This window comes from Pteropus alecto, unplaced genomic scaffold (assembly GCF_000325575.1).
Source record: "Pteropus alecto unplaced genomic scaffold, ASM32557v1 scaffold511, whole genome shotgun sequence".
In the NCBI taxonomy this organism is placed as follows: domain Eukaryota; kingdom Metazoa; phylum Chordata; class Mammalia; order Chiroptera; family Pteropodidae; genus Pteropus; species Pteropus alecto.
In genome coordinates this window covers 1,492,660-1,509,608 of record NW_006431911.1, presented here as the reverse complement: position 1 = coordinate 1,509,608, position 16,949 = coordinate 1,492,660, and the positions used below count along the sequence as shown (strand labels likewise).

Sequence of the window (16,949 nt, the reverse complement as noted above, 5' to 3'; positions counted from 1 at the left end):
GCTAGGAAAATGGAAGAGGCCATTCCAGGCTGTGGGGAGGGGTGTAAAAAGCAGAGCTTGAGCAAAGCTGGTCTTTGCAAAAGCATTTTGCCAAATAGAACCATGCCCTTTGAAAACACATTCGTGGGGTCTTCCTTCCTGCTCCTTCTTGTACAGTATTCCAAGGAGGTGGGGAGTTACAGAAAAGCAGTGGTGGAGGCCGAAGGGTCATCATCGTCTCTGAAATAAAATGTTGGATCTGTGTGTCTACTTCTTAGAGATCTCACTAGTAGATGCTGGAGTGTGCTGCCTAGACTTCCAGCTGTTGCGTGGTGATGACTCACACAGCTCAGTTCCTCTCTAGGCATTACCTACTGGGGAAGAGAGCCACTGCACGCTAGCTCGTAACTCCTGAGTGAAGCTCACATCCAACACCTGTCAAATGGAGAGGGCTTTAAAGGCCTGGCCCCCTTGCCTCAAGGCAAGACAACTTTGAAGATCCATGTCAGCTCTACAGCTTCTTGACCCATTTCGACTCTTCCACCTATCCTACTTCTTTCCCCCAAAGGTATTGAGAAAACTCCCCAATAAGTTATTTGCATACAAATCTCCATCTCTGAGTCTGTTTCCTAGAGAATCCAAATAAGACTACAGGAAAGGGGGAAAAAATGGTGGTGGCAACGAGAAGGAATGGGGTCCAGCAGCTTTTAAAACTGTACTTCTTGGACGGTCCGAAGTTATGTCACTGTAAGTATGTAGGGGATAACTGGTCAACCATCTCACTCATCCTACAGTATTTCATTCCCATCTGGCACCCCATATCCCTGGGAATTTTTCCTACCCACCATCAAGCAAGACCTGCTTTCAAAGCCTTCCTCCACATGCGAGCTTACACGACAAATAATAGTTTAAAGTCTCACTTAACAGGGATCAGTGTTGCCATTCAACCTTGATTCGAGCTGAAACAAGGAATCAGATGCCATAGGAGAATATTTGGCGCATACCAGGGACCTTTATGATGCCAATGAAATCATAGCAGATCGACCTGAATGATGGCAGAGATGGTAGCCTAAATGTTATAGATCTTCCAGTCTCCTCTGCAATGCCACCAGGACATATGACCGAATTCTGGCCCACATAATATGGGTTGAAGTGATGTCTGTCACTACTGGGCCAGGCCCGTAAACCCCCTGTACAGGTCTCTGTGCATTCTCTCTTCATTTTTCTACCACTTGGTTGTAGATGATCCAGTCAAATTCCTCGGGGGAGAGTAGAGTCATAAAATTCATGGAACCTGGGCCTCTGAACAGCCGAATGCAGCAAAGCCTTCTCCACACCATATCGACCATCCTGGCTTATGTCACGGAGATCTGTGGCTCACTTGTCACTGCAGACAGTACTGCTTACCTTAACGCATTGACTTCAGCTTTATTTGAATGCAGCTATAAGAGCTAGATTTGTGAGAAGGCTCCTCAGTATTTGAGGAACCCCGTCTCAGAGAAGCCCTATGCAAACCGATACCCTAGACAATTTAGGGAAAATAAAAGACATCTATGTCGTCACAGGCATGGCGAGTGAAGATAATCTAATCAAAGACATAACCACTTACAAACCAACAAACGACTGGCATCCTGTATCTGGCTGTGGATAATAGAAATGGATTATGTAATTGCATTTACCCACACATATTATACACATCATTGATTGGGTGTTAATGTGTTTAAATTTTGTTTCAAAAACAAAATATCCCGCCAATATGCTCTGGGTAAACAGACTCTTAGGAAAAAAATGATGAACAATGTCTGGGAACGAAGAAGGAAAACCTGAGAAACATGGACTAAGATTTTCACTTTAAAGTGAAAAGTTGGAAAAGATATAAGGCTGGTTGGGTAAATATAGAAATTATACCAACCAGAAATGTAAGAAATGTGTATTTTAAAAGCCAAGATAAATAAAACACGATGACTATTAACTCACTCTTACCCTACTTTCTAGATTCCTGTATTCCATATTTGGAAGAGAAAATAACCAAGTGAAACAGGATGACTTGCTTTTCTCTTTTAAGTGATTATTCTTTTGTATGTTGAGGGATTTGGCTATGCTTCAGTTCTCTGGAGGGACGCTATTAAAAAAAAAAAAACTTAGATTGTTATCTTTGAAACCATCTTCACAAAGGGCTCAAATTTGAAGTAGTAAGAAACTTTGGTTTGAAACCTAGAAATGCATCTGATTTCGTTTTATTTTAAATTTTATCCTCAAGGAGCGCCTTGCATATTTTAAGTCACTCTGGAAGGATGCTTCCAAAAATCTTTCAGTTCATAGGCGTATTCACTAGACTGCAACATTTTCGTCCACTTACTAATGTCTGAACGCCTCTAACACTCATTGCGGGTTCAATTCACTGTGTGTGTGTGCGCGCGCGTGTGTGTGTGTGTGTGTTCGCGCACACGTGCGCACATGCGCACATATGTATATGCTTCAGGTCATTTTGTTTCATCAGAGGCAGTTTTATATTTCTTTAAATTTGGAATACCACATTATTTCTGGGGAAAATGCATTGGATAAGCTAAGTAAGATACAATGAATGGGTCCTCCATACCCCCATCCACTTTTCCCTCCTACCTCCTCACTCTGTGTTATAATTATCATATATGTTTATGTATTTCTTGTGTGAGATTTTATGCCAAATTTATTAGTGGCCATAATTAAATAATATTTGTTTTTACTTCTGCAAGGAGAATTACATCTATTTCTACTATTTTCAGAACAGGGACCAAGTCCGTTCGACACTACACATTTTTAACACTTACAATAAAGACAAGATTTCATTTGACTTTAACCTTATACGACCATTTATGGCAATTATATCTCAATAAAGCTGGGGGCGGGGGGAAGATTTCATTTGAACTGACAATGACCTTTCCTTCACAATAGAGCTGTGAATGAACATATGTTCCACAAACTCCCACATGTTCCATTTTTTTATCACTTAATCATAGTCATTAATGAATCATTATATATGCAAAATTATAAATACACACAGAAAGTCACATGCAATTTTTCTTCCTATATCACGTTTTTCTAACCTAAACCAAATCAAATTTTTCACTTTTAGCGAAAAGCCTGTAAATAAGGTGTTAAAGGAAGAAATTTAAAAAAATACATGAAAAGTCATCTAACATGTTAACAGTTAAGAGAACTAATACCTCTCCCCATTCTACACAAATGCAGATTTTCATATCACACTTTACAGCATACTTATATATAATTTCATATTAACATCGTAAAGCATGCCTAAAATGAAAATATTTTAAAATCTCATTACCAGCATTTTAGTCAAAGTCAAAAGAAGGAATTTAGGTTGGTACCTTTAGTTCGAGGAAACATGTAGAAGATTTTACCCATCTCACTAGTTAAGATAAAGCCTGTTGAGACATGCCACCTTGGGAGATTGTCCCTTAGAGCCACCAATGCTTGGGCATGAGGAAATGAGTATTGAGACCTGCCTTGGCTCAAGAGGTGTGATCAAGTCCTGCAGAATTTGAGAGTCCACCTGGGGCTAGACCCCAAGGATTCTGGGCACAGTCCCTAACCTCACAGAGCTTCTGATCTCCTAAAAAAGACAACTACATGAGAGGCCACAGTCAAGTGTGACACTTGATACAACAGAGGACCTAACTGCAGGGTCTTCAGGAGGGCCGCATACGGGGAACCAGGGAAAGGCCTGGGGAAGCGGTGTCTAAGCTGAGACTCGCAGCGGCCTCCTCGGTGTGATTTCGTTTTACTGAAAGCACAGCTCTGTGCAGAGTGGAGGAGAGGTTGGGGGAGACAGTCTGGGGGCAGGGAGATCAGGTAGAAGACCACCGACATTAATGTGGGTGATAAAAGGTGGCATCCTGAGCCAGGGAAACGGCGAAGAAAATGGACAGAAGTGGACAGATTCAAGAGCTATTTCAGAGCTAGCATCCACGGAGATCGGTGACGAATTAGTCTGACTGGTAAGAAAACGGAGAATCAGGTAAACATCTGAGAATGGAAGGTGACAATTTTTGTTCTGTAAATTAGGATAAGGAGCTGAGCTATCTGGCTTCAAGATTTCTATTTCAGTTGATTCTCCCGAGGTAGACAGACAAACATCTCAAATTAGACTTGGCCTTGCAATTCATGACATTTTAAAGAATATGTACGTGTGGTATAATTACTGCTGTAATTTAATGGGGCTGCTTTGTGCTTAAGAGCTGAAAAGCAAGCATACCTTTGTGTGTGCAGAATGTTAATTGAATTACCTCTGACTTTAGTTTATGTTCCTTAAGTACAAACTCTTAAGTCGGGCAAAATGGATCACCGTTATGTAGTACGATACTTAACTGCCCTTTTTGTAAGTAAGGATTTTTACACCAAAACTAAACAGAGGCGCACCGACATAAAGCTGTGAGTTACGTGGGCTAGTACTTAAAGGGCTACGTATTTGCACAAGGACCAGGAGAGCCTCAATGAAAGAAATGCAGTCCTGGGAATTCTCTCTAGAAGTGATTTATTTCTGTCAACATTCTTCTTCGACTTAAACATACGAATTCACATATATTTAAATTTCTCCAGACACTTAACTTTAAAGCTCTACTTCTGACGTTTTGAGTAAATACCTTTAGCAAAGAATCGATAAATTAACTTAAGGCAGCTTTTCTCCTTGAATCTACCTTGTACGAATCGTCCTCTAAACACCTAAAGATTATTTGATAATACTGTTCAGAAATACTTCTTATAAAGTATATATATTTATATAATATATATGTAATACAGATCATACACACATATATTGCAAACTACTGGAATGTTTCTTATTGTTTTGATTTTTTTTTTCTTACAGAAGGGTTCTTCTCGGCTTTCTGAAGACATAGATTTCAAACTTTATAAATTTATTTGTAAAATCACTTTTGGCAAACACTTATGAAACATCTATTCTATATAAGTGAATGTGCCAATGTATGTCAATGCATATTATTACTATGGTAAGACAATTGTCCAAAAAAAAAAAAACCCAAACAACTTAATAAATAATAATGTTAAACTTCATAACTGCACATAAAAACAGATTTATGCAACCATTTCCTACCTTTCTAGTTTATTAAGGGGACAGTTGAGAACAAAACAAGCTTTTATAAAGCTTGGTCCCTGGTATATAGTAACAGGAATTGCCCATTCTCCAGGCCTGACCATCCATTCTCCATAGAACCCTGATAATCATCTTCAGTAAAAGGATAATCCTCATGCCAAAAGGTACAAGTCAAGTTATTTTACATCCCAGGTTATTGCCGATTGTCCAGAAAGTCTTCGTGTTATTTCTATTTTCTGTAAAATAATCCTTGTTTCTCAGTAGGAGGTAACTTTGCATTAAATGATGAAACTTCACTGCAGGATATGTATCCTATTAGTGTGTATCATATTAGTATATTATCCCTAATGCAAAAATCTCCTCTGTTAGTTTAATGCAAAGCTTTACTTTCTCCTCACTTATAACTTACAGAAAGACATGTTGAACAAGTTAGTTATGTCAATACATGTCTGTTAAGCCCGTGAGCTGAATTCCAAAAGGACTGGAAGAATTTTTTAAAATGCTCTGCTTACATTACTGCTGCACGAACATCACTGACCCAATTAAGAACACAGACAGACAGTTCTGTATTTGCAACATTTTGTATGATTTATATGACAAAGCACCTTAAAAGGGAGCCGAAATATGTGTTTTGATGTTTCAGAAGTGGTTCTCTCTGGCAGAGCGAGAGCAATTCTCCAGCTAATCAGAGAGTGATCTCCCTCTAAGCCTGGACTGGGAAGTCCTCAGTATTCGAAAGAGAACAAGCACAAAATTTCTCCAGAACAGGGTGAGTTTCTGTGTTGTTCTTCAAACGCTGGGGTACCAAGGAATCACTGGTCTGAACAATGGTACTGCCTAAGAGAAGTCACCCCAAGGTGTTATCGATTTCACCTGTGTCTCTCCGCCAGGCATCCCACCACACATCAAACAGCTGCACCCAATAAGATCACGCTTTGGCTCTCCCTTTGCTATGCAATGAAACATCATGGACGGACCCTCTTATCTGGTTCCAGGGTTTGTTCCTCAGTTCCTGCTCCATCCCTGCCTTTACTCAGCTCCAAACCTCTTGGCTCTACTTCTTGTCTCCTGCTGTCAGTCCCACACCTGCACTTTGGACCGATCTGGACACTGGATACTTGGCACGTCATCTTAGGTATGGTTTGACCTCAGTGTCTTGGCACCCCTGCCTCTAGCTACTCCTCCATCCAAAGTCTGGTGTCCAGGAGTTCTCTGCTTGGCCAGTACATCCACTAGATGCAATCTTGCCCAGCCAGAGCAAAACAAACAGTCTGGACCATATCCTGAAGGTACTGTATCAGTCAATCAAGACAGGCTTAGTGCTGCTTATGTAACAAACAGCTCCAAATTCTCTGTGGTCCAAAGCAAAGGTTTATTTTTGGCTTATTCTACATGCCCATCACAGGCCAGCTATGACTGCTCCAAATCACCCTTCCACAGAAGCTCCTCCACTTGGAACGTCCCTGGGCCCCATGATCAGGCGAAGTAAGCATGTTGGATTGCAAAAGAGCTTTTAAAAACTTGTCCAGAAGTGATACATCTCCAGTCACATTTCATTGGCCCGTGCAAATCATACAGCTCTGCCTCATATCAAGAGGGTGCAAGGGTACAATCCCACCCAAAGGCAGGAAAACCAAAGATTGCTGAATAACATTAACTGTTACCATGGCGCCGATTTTTAAGCCACAATTTTCTGATCTATTTGCTCATAGAACTGGAAAATTGACTGTATCTGTTAACTCCTACTAAGCCCTAGAGAAAGCTTTAACTTAAGGTTTAACTACGATACAAAAGAGATTGGCTGAGAAGAAGGAAGTCCTTGATAAAAAAAATTTTTTATGCTATAACTATTGTCATTAGTAGTAATATATTATTATTAATAACAGCTAGCATTTCATTCATCAGGCATTTGCTATGTGCCAAGTAGGACTCCCAAGTTCTTTACATATATTAATTTGTTTAATCCTTCAGCAACGCCGTGATGCAAGTACTCTTTTTATTCCCATTTTACAGACAAAGAAACTGAGTCACAGTGATGTTTAGTAATGTGTTCAGGGTCAACAGCTATCATGGCTAACCTTTAAATTATTAACATAAAATTAAAATATGATTTGATTCTTCTACTAACTCCAGGGCTTCCACGCTGGGTTACTGTGAACCTCTTGGCTTGTTACATCTAAAGCAATATGTATCTCAGAGCCCTGAGAGCATTTCTGGCACATCGCAGGTAGGAGCTGAGTGGGGCAGCGGGGATGTGTAAGACTTCTGCTTCTGGCTAGAAGGTAGAAAATCACAAGAGAGCATCATTCTTACCCCAACCACCAACACAAACCTGACAAGCTACAAAATCAAGGTTTCATAAAATCCATCTGAGAGGGGGGGATGCCACGAGACCTAAATGAACAAATTTCCAGAAAATAATGGCCTTTCATAGGTGAGAAGGGAGCTGTGACTGTTCTCACTCAGTGCAGAACGATGTGTAGAGAAGAAATCCACATGGAAAGGAATAAGGAGAAATTAGCCAAGACCACAGGGAACGTTCGATGGTTGCATGTGGCCTGGAAAAACAGAGAAGAATGCCAAGGAGCTCAGCCACAGAGCAAATCTTCGCAGACCTATCAAATCATTCCCACAAGTTGTCACGAAGTACTCAGTGGTATTGTGCAGAGGCTGGAACAGGGCAAAAGAGGGATTTCCCCCTGAGATGAATAGGGCCATTCCGAAGTTCAAGGCCTCCATCTCCAAAAGCAGAACTGAGAAACACGCACAAAGGCACTCTGGGCTCTGAGGTACTGAGACCATGGGGCCTGTCAGGTAAGTTGAGAGAAATCCATCTGTGACACCCCTACAAGTCAACAATGAAGAAGAACCAAAACCCAATAAAAGTGGGCAAAAGAGTTGCTGGAACAGACCTTTCACAAAAGATGATACGAAAGGCAAATAATTACATGAAGTCATGCCCAACGTCATCAGTTACCGAGGAAATGTAAATTAAACCAGAATTTAAGAGACTGACATCAAATACCGGCAAGGATATGGAGCAACCAGAATTCCCAAACATTTCTAGTCAGAGTGTCAAATAGTATAATCACTTCAGAGAACTGTTTGGCAGGTTCTCTGATAGTTAAACACACATCTGTCCTAAGAACCAGCAATTCTACTCCTAGGTAATTATCTAAAATGAATGAAATTACATGTCCACAAAAAGACTTGTTTATAAATGATCAAAGTGGTCTTATTGATAAGCTCAAACCTGGAGACTACCTATATGTTCATCGACATGTAAATGGATAAACTTTGTATGTTCACAAGAGAGAACGCTACTCAGCAATAAACAAGAGGAATTACCGATACAATCAAAACCATGGATGATTCTCAAAAACATTATGCTGAGTGAAAGAAGCAAAGCACAAAAATATATAGGTACGAATTCATTTTCACATGAACTTCTAGAACAGACTAAGTGATTGATGTATTGTGAGTAAAATCAAAATAGTAGCAGAATTAACCAGAAGGGGCAGAAGGGAGCCTTCTGGGATGATGGAAATGTTCTATATTTTGTTCTGGAACATTAATACATACAGTTGTCAAAACTTCATTGAAATGAAGATTTGTATAATTTATTGTAGCATAATTATACCTCACTTTGAAAATGTACAAGGTCAAATATCATTATTTCAGAATACTGACAATGAGTCGGCTCCAAATTGAGTCCATGATACAAGAGCTAAAAGCCAGGTCCTACAGGCCACCCAAGGTCAATATAAAACAATCACAGCACTTCTCTTATTCATAACATTTAACGGTCGGGTGCAGACATGACAGGACTTGCTATAAAAAAGGCATAACTCTACACCTAATGAGTGAGCCAATCCTTTCATCTCTCTCTCTAGCCAGTGTTATCTCATGCTGATCCACCCCAAACTTGCTGGTGTGTCACTGCCATAATCTCTCAGTGTCAGCCTATAATTGTTCAGGGTCAGCCCTTAAAGCACTGGGGATTCCACTGTAACCACACAGAGCTTATCAACTGTATGGCTTGCTAGAGCTCTACCATTAACTGCTTGATTGTTTCGTTATTGCCATTTCTATTCTTAACCTCTCTGTGCAAATCTGTGCAAACGCTTTCCTGTGAGGCTTTTTTGAAATGCTCAGAAACAATTACTACTGTCGTGATGGAAAGTGATATTAGGCAGTACGGTGACTATAGGCAAGAAAATGCATATTTTCTCATCTTAATATTGCCTAAAATAGCACTTCTGCATTTTAACGGGCATAGGAATCACCAAGGAATGTTAGTAAAATAAAGATTCTGGTTCAGTAGGTCTGGGGTGGGGCCCAAGTGTCCGCATTTCTAACGAGCTTCCAGGTTATGGGGTGTAGCTGGTCCAAACTGAGTTGTAATGAACAAGTATTCTTTTCTCAACCATTCTTTTCATAACCAGAACAAGTATTCTGGTTATGTTCTCTGTTCTAGAAGGTGCCTCTCTCCACGTGTGAATTCTCAGGCCGAGCTTCCACATTCAACTACTTCCGGTTCAAAAACATGCAAGTGAGGGTCCCAGCAGTGGACAAAGGGCAGCTTTTGAAATTCAAAATAAGCATTCTGGAAAAGCATTCTAATTTTCGGGTATTAACTCGAAATCAATACATCTTCTCTGCTGTATTCCCATCATCAATCTGTAAAATTCTCATCAATCAGCAACGCCCACAGAGCAGGCGACAGACCTTCCAGAATCATCTGGGCCCATAAAGATGGGCCACAGGCAGGAGTCTCAGCAACACTTCAGATTGGTTAGCAGGAGCACTGTGCCTGGGAGCCGGGGAGGGAGGAGGGAGGCAGGTCAGCGAGTCCCTGTCTGGAATGGGCCAGAGCCTGCTTTCTGTAATCAGGTGGGAAGACAGCTTCTTTCCTCAATGACTCTGCTGGGTACAATATTGTCTCTCAGACAGATTACAAAGGAAAATAGATGTTGCCCCAAAGTGGCCTTTGGGCAATAGTGTAACAAGAAAGAGTAAGATTATAATGACAGTATGATACTTGGCATCCCATGGGGACATACTTCGAAAGTCTTAAATCTTTGAAAAATATGTATGTCAAAATATTATCTCCATGCAAGAGTTCCAGACCTCCTTATTTTTAGAAAAATACATGGGAATCACTGAGTTTAAATAATTCAGAATATTCATAAATTTCCCAACCATTTTATTTAAGCATTTGATTTATCATTTAGAATTAACCTTTATATGTAAAAGAATAAATACCGATGCTTAATGTAGCATGATATACAAAAGTTATTGCAATCGATCAGGTTTATTGTTAATTGGATTAGTGGAGCTAATCCTTGGGCATATAAATACTTTGTAAAACAAACATAACTAAAACATACGTGCACACACAACGTGGCAGCAAAAGTTTTCAATCCGCCCATCGTTCTTGCTAGTTTAAGAAGACAAGCCACCATAATGAGATAAAGGTTAGGAGTTCTAGATTTTGCAAAACCAGCTGAAAATGTGAAAATAAACTCTGAATAGAGGCAGCCAGTTAAGGGTTGCTTCTAAGGTTTGGGTATCTACCTATATACAGAAACCTGGGGATTTATTAGGAAACAGGAAGATTGAGTACTTCAGCTGTGATTCCTGGTACTCAGCAAGACAGCTACATAAGCATGAACCAACAGTCAGTTATTTATTTTATTTTCACTGTTTGCCTTCCCTTCTAGAAGTCTTCCTCAGTCATTCTAGGATATTTTATGACAGTGGTTCAAGGTTGTGGGCATCCCTATTTCTAAAAAGTAATTCAGCACTACTCAACATTGCAATACCAGCATTCATCTAGGACTGGCCCAATATTTGGATAGCAACTATAAAATGTAAACTCTCAGGCAAGCCTAATTTTTCTAACACAGCTTTAGCTGAAGAATCAGGATTCCTCACAAAATGAGGAGCAATAAAATCTGAAGGCAATCAGACATCTGAGGATAATCAGAGCTAAACTGAATTATTACAGAAAAGCCCTGGGTTCTTTTGCAATATAGTATAATCACCACCACCCTGACTACAGTCACCACCATCACTTTCATCTCTACATCATCATCATCATCACCACCACCACCAACCCCCCATCACCATCATTACCAATATCATCACCATTATTGCCACCATCACATACTATTCATAGTACAGAAAACTGCAGAAACCTTATTGAAAATAATTTTGGCAGTAATTATTAAATCTTAAAATTCATAGCCCATTTGAGTCATCAGTTTCTTTCAATGGTATCCATCCCACAGAAATGTGTATGTGAAAAATGCATGGAAAAGCTTAATATTATAAATATGTCAAATCTCGCCAATAAAATCCCAAAGTCCCACAGACAAACTGACTCTAAAATTTACGTAGACACGTTTGAAACAAGGAAAAATTACAAATACTGTAAGTAACTTCAAAGACAAATTGATTTCACAAATGTTTATTAAGTGCCTATTATGTGCCAGGTATTGGGATGACTAAAAAAAAACCTTGGTATGTTCCTACTATAGAACACTAAGCTGCATATAAGAATAAAATTACTAAACAAACATGAAAACAAATCAACAAGACATACTGTGAAGTTATAAAATCATGGTACGATATATACACTATAATGTTATCTGTTTTCTAAAAATCATATGATCTAAGCATGTAAATACATAAATGCATAGAAAATAATCTAGGAAGAGATCTTACTAACAGAAAATAGATGATTATTTCTGGAGAGGAAAGTGGGATCAAGTCAGTCAATTTTGGCTTTGTATAATATTTGGATTTTTATAAAAAGAATGTGTTTATCACATGCATACCTAAAATATATCAGCCTATGTAAAAAATACTGATGAAGTATTCTTTGTCACAATCTGGACTAGAATAAACTGTACTTAATAGAATGTTTTCAAATACTTTCTCGTTGTTGGTATTTTTCTAGGACTTCAAATTCTGTAGGCCGATGGTAGACAAACCTTGTTTTTGTTAGAAGAAAAGGCAGGAAGGCAGGTAAGTGAGAGAGAGAACAAATCGGGATGGTGTTTACCATCAGTCAAACTTGGATTCTAACTCCTATCCTGGAGCCTGATAAACATGTTCTCAGAATGTACCTTTTCAATAGCAAGTAACATAATGTCTAACGAAACCTAGCTTAAACAATATGAATTTGTTAACTCACACAACCAGAAATCCAGAAGCAGAACAGTGCCAGATCTGCCTTGGCTTTTTCCTCATAGTTTCAAGATGGCGGCTGCAGCTCCAACGAAGAACCACATCCTTACAAGACAACAGCCCAATGTAAGAAGGAATAAGGTCTTGTATTTATGCAGATCTCTACCTTATTAGGGAGGATAGGTTTTCAAAGTAGTCTTCACAAATTTCCCCTCACTCTTAATTGGCTAGAACCAGGTTGCATGGCCACACCCAAATAAATCAGCGGAAAAGAGGTAGAATGATCATGTTTGACTTAAACCCAATCATATTTCATATCCTGAAACTATGCCCTCTTCTTTGCCTGAGCACATAACTACCTGATCCGCACAGTAATTCTGGGTTCCTCTATGAACAAAAGAATAAAAAGAAATCCCCATTGGACAGCCAATCTACTACGACACTAAGTAATTAAAGATTCAGTTTCTTCATCTGTAAATTGAACCAAATGACCCATCCTCAGAATTGTTTGGAACACTGAATGAAACAGCATATGTTAAGCACTTGGCTCACACTAAGTTGTTTGGTAAATGTCAGTTTTCTTCCTCAACCTCCTCCATCAATAATGATAGCATTATTTCCATAAGGAGCTTTTAAAAAGACAGACACCAAGAAAATTACAAGGCGAAGTGTCCAGACACAGTTTTCCATTCCTTGCATTTACGTATTCCTATACACGTGATATATTTACATTCTGCCACCAGAAGTGTCACTGTCTGTCTGAGGATTGTTACCTAAAGTGTCAAATTAGTTTCTGAAGTGTTCTGCACAAAGCGACACGATTGAGCGACAGAAGTCATTACAGGAGATATGATCTCAGTAAGGACTTTTTCAATAACTTCAAGTTTATGTCTTGAAGAAAAAAAGAGATCCAGATGGATGCTGACTGGATGCTACAACCTCGTGTGGCAGAAGGGAAGAGGGAGCCCTGTGGACCTTCCTTACAAGGACACTAATCCCCGAGTGCCATTCCTCTCTTCATAGCTAAGGACGAACACACTCGCTTTCTCATGGAAAAATATCTTTCTGCAAATTCCAAAATAATTACGCCAAAAAGCTTCTGAACAAAATGGCCATCGATCGAAAGTTATTTCACCACAAACTATTTGATGACAAGGATGTAGAAGAGGCCGAGTCTGAGCCCTTTTACTTTCTCCCCCTGCTGTGGCTGAATCACCTGGACGGCTAGTTAAATCACAGACTCCAAGGGCCCGCCCCCAGCAGGTCCAGCGCGGACTCCAAGAGCCTACATTTCTGACAAGCGGCCCCATGAGGCTGATGATGCTGTTCAGGACCACGCCTGGAGAAGCACTGCCCCTAAGTGATGCAGGAGCCATGAGCTTGAGTGACGGAACCGGTTGCTCCCTGAATCCCCACCTGTGAACGCAGGCTCAACCCCAGTCAAATGAGATTGGAGAGCAGAACTGTGAAACGCATGACATATCTGAAGTTTCAAATTATTTCCACACTGCAGAACTTGAGACTGGAAGACTTCATTTGGGGATAGACTCCTTCAAGTAAACTTGAGAGGAGAAGAAGAAGGCCACCTACCGAAACAAGCCAGCCTACCGCTATCTCACCTGCCAACTCCCCAGCAAAGGGAGAACAAAATAACAAGCACGAGAATATTCTAAATTCTTTGAAGGGTCTGCAAGTATTTCAATCATCCTTCCTTTGTCTTACGTCTGATAAAACCATTTAAAGAGACCCCAGGAATTTCGGGTTCTTGCGTCTTTGCCAAAGGACAATTCTCCTTGATTGGACTCCACGACAAAATCCAAGAGCGTGGCCCAGACAAACTGGCTAGATGAGCCTGCTGTCAACTGCTCTGCCAACAATGTACCAAAGAACTGGATTAGAAAAAAATGTTTCTGTCATTTGATGCAACAGATTTTTCAAAACAATATTTTAATTTACATACCAAGCCAAATTCCCTCTCGGAGGAGGGATAGGGCGCATTCCATGGTGTAAGACGACACTCATTCCCACACGGTGATGTCAGCGCTCAGCAAGCAATGCTCTCTCTGAGATTCTTTTTCTTGCCATTAAGGATCCTATTATAGAATTTTAACCACTTCAGAATCAAGCAAGATGTTGCAAATCTTTCAGTTAGCGTTTTTGCAAAACCAAAAGAGACAAGGCTGTCACCAACTGCCTCACGCACAATTATTTAATGACTTTTCCCTTATGGAATGAATAGGATTTCTGAAATCTATCTGCACCTCCCAGGACTTTCTTCTCACAGGAATACTGATTGGGATATTTTATCTTTGCCAGCTTTTAACGTTCGGGGAGCAGTCTGATTGTTTGCTAAAATGATAGGAGGCGTTTCAGAGCTGTAAGACTAAATCTTGGTAGGAATTTCGAGGTTAATAGGAAACACACTGGGCATTTTGCTAGTTACGGGAATACTAGGACACAGGGAAGATCAAGGACAAAATGCGTTCTAACACATAAATGATATAAAATGGCATGAAGTAGTATAGCACAGCAGGGAGATTTGGGCAAGAGCTTGTTCTTATGAATACTTGAAAAAACACCAAGTAAAAAAATTGCAATACGTTATCTATCTTTTCTACCTACCAGCATACATATCCAAAAATGTTAAGGTTAAAGAATAGAACTGGATTTGCACTTGAACTCTAATCGTGTGCTACATTTTTTAATTGTGGAAAGCTTGAAAAAAATTATAGAACAGTGAAGAAAAGAGAACAATACAGTACCAACGGGCCTAAGTTAACAACCGTTCACATTTAGTCAATTTAACTGAGCTAATTTTAAAACAAAAAAGAATTACAGAAAAAAATTGAAATCCTTTTGATTCTTTTTCCTTGTCCTGTTTGCTTCTCACTGTTTAACTTCTTGGGAACCTGTCCAGGAGTATGTGGTTTCATACTTTTATTTTACATACATATATTCCAAAACGATGCTGAATATAGGCTTGTATGTTTTCTAACATCTACAAAAATGCTATCAATACAGTATCTATGACATTGCAACTTAATTTTTTCAATCAGTGTTACACTTTTGAGACTATTTTGATACATATAGATCAAGGTCATTATTAATGGCGGCATCACATTCCATTCTATGAATATACTACAATTTATCTTTTTGTCAGCTGATGAAATCTTCAGGTGTTTTCCATTTTTCACGATTACAAACAAGGCTGCAAAGAATAATCTGGTCCGTGTTTCCTGAGGCTGTAATAAAATTTTTCTTGGAACTATATCGGGGACAGAACTGCTTGGTTGTAACGTCTGCACCCTTTCAGCCATGCTGGATAGCATCAAAATGTTCTCCTAAGAGGTGACAGCAATTAATATTCCAATCAGTAGCACGGACAAGTTTCCGTTTTCCCTCATTCTTGCCAAAAGTCTATGTTTGGCTTAAGGATTCATCTGACAGTCCTTGATGAACCCCCAGGATGAGTTTTCTGCCCACTCGGGGAATGAGACTGTAGTGGGCATTTCTTACCACCGCCTACCAGCATCCCCTACTTCTAGAAACAGAGCTTCTCTTTTCCACAGAGAACTGCCCTCCCACCCAGTGGGTTGTTAGTCACATGATCGTGAAGGAGCTTCTCCCTAGGGGCAGTGACCCATCCAGGAGTGGAGATCAGAATATCGGCAATCAGAATTTCTCCCCAGGGCTTAATTTGGGCAACAGGAGAGAAAAATCTCTCCCTTCCTTAAAGAAGGTGAGAAGTAAGGAACAAGTTGTCGTTGCCTGCCTGAGGAAAAAGCCACAGAGAGGACAGAGGAATCAAGATTAGACACACAGAAATTCCGCTCCCGGGTATAGATTCAAAAGAACTGAAAACATAGACCCAAATAGCTATTTGTACACCGATGTTTGCTGCAGCACTATTCACAACAGCCAAAAGACAGAAACAACTCAAATATCCATAGACAGATGAACGGATAAACGAAATGTAGTCTATACATGTGATAAACTATTATTCAGTCATAAAAATAAAGTACTGATATCTGCTATGACATGGATGAACCTTGAAAACATGCTAAGTGAAATAAGCCAGACACAAAAGGACAAACGTTATATGGTTCCACTTATACTAATATCTGGAATAGGCAAATTGATAGAGACAGAAAGTAGATTAGAGTTTACCAGGGACCGGAGGGCGCGGGGAGTGGGGAGATACTGTTTAATGGTTATGAATTCTGTTTAGGGCGAAGGAAAAAATTCTGAAACAAACAGTAGCGATGGCTGCTCAACACTGTCGATGTAATGAATGCCATTGAATTACACACTTAAAATAGTCTAAATGGCTTATCATATGTTCTATTTTATCACAATAAAAATTTATTAAATCACAGTACCATTGAGAATGAAGAGAGAAAAGTTAAATAGAAAGACACACGTATATATGCCCTAATGATATTATTTGAATCCCTGGATTCTATCATGCCTGAAGTCAGCAATAATTCTTTACTTTCTTAGTCACATATATCAATATATTCTTTTTTCATTATCTGGTTTGAATTGGCTTTCTGTCACTAGGAATTGAATTAATTCTAAACCAGGCATAACAGTGTATAGTCAGAAAGGAAAAAAATATGCTCTTAATACAGATAGGTTCTAAACAATTTATTGAAACCTCTGC

General features: G+C 39.6%; 1 protein-coding gene and 1 pseudogene across 1 annotated transcript in view; one reads left to right on the top strand and one right to left on the bottom strand.

The window, feature by feature from the left end:
• The window catches only part of MID1 (midline 1), a 546,989-nt gene that overhangs the window by 481,494 nt on the left and 48,546 nt on the right, over nucleotides 1-16,949 (bottom strand). The gene's annotated exons all lie outside the window — the stretch shown is intronic.
• The window catches only part of LOC102897735, a 10,422-nt pseudogene continuing 5,831 nt past the window's right edge, over nucleotides 12,359-16,949 (top strand).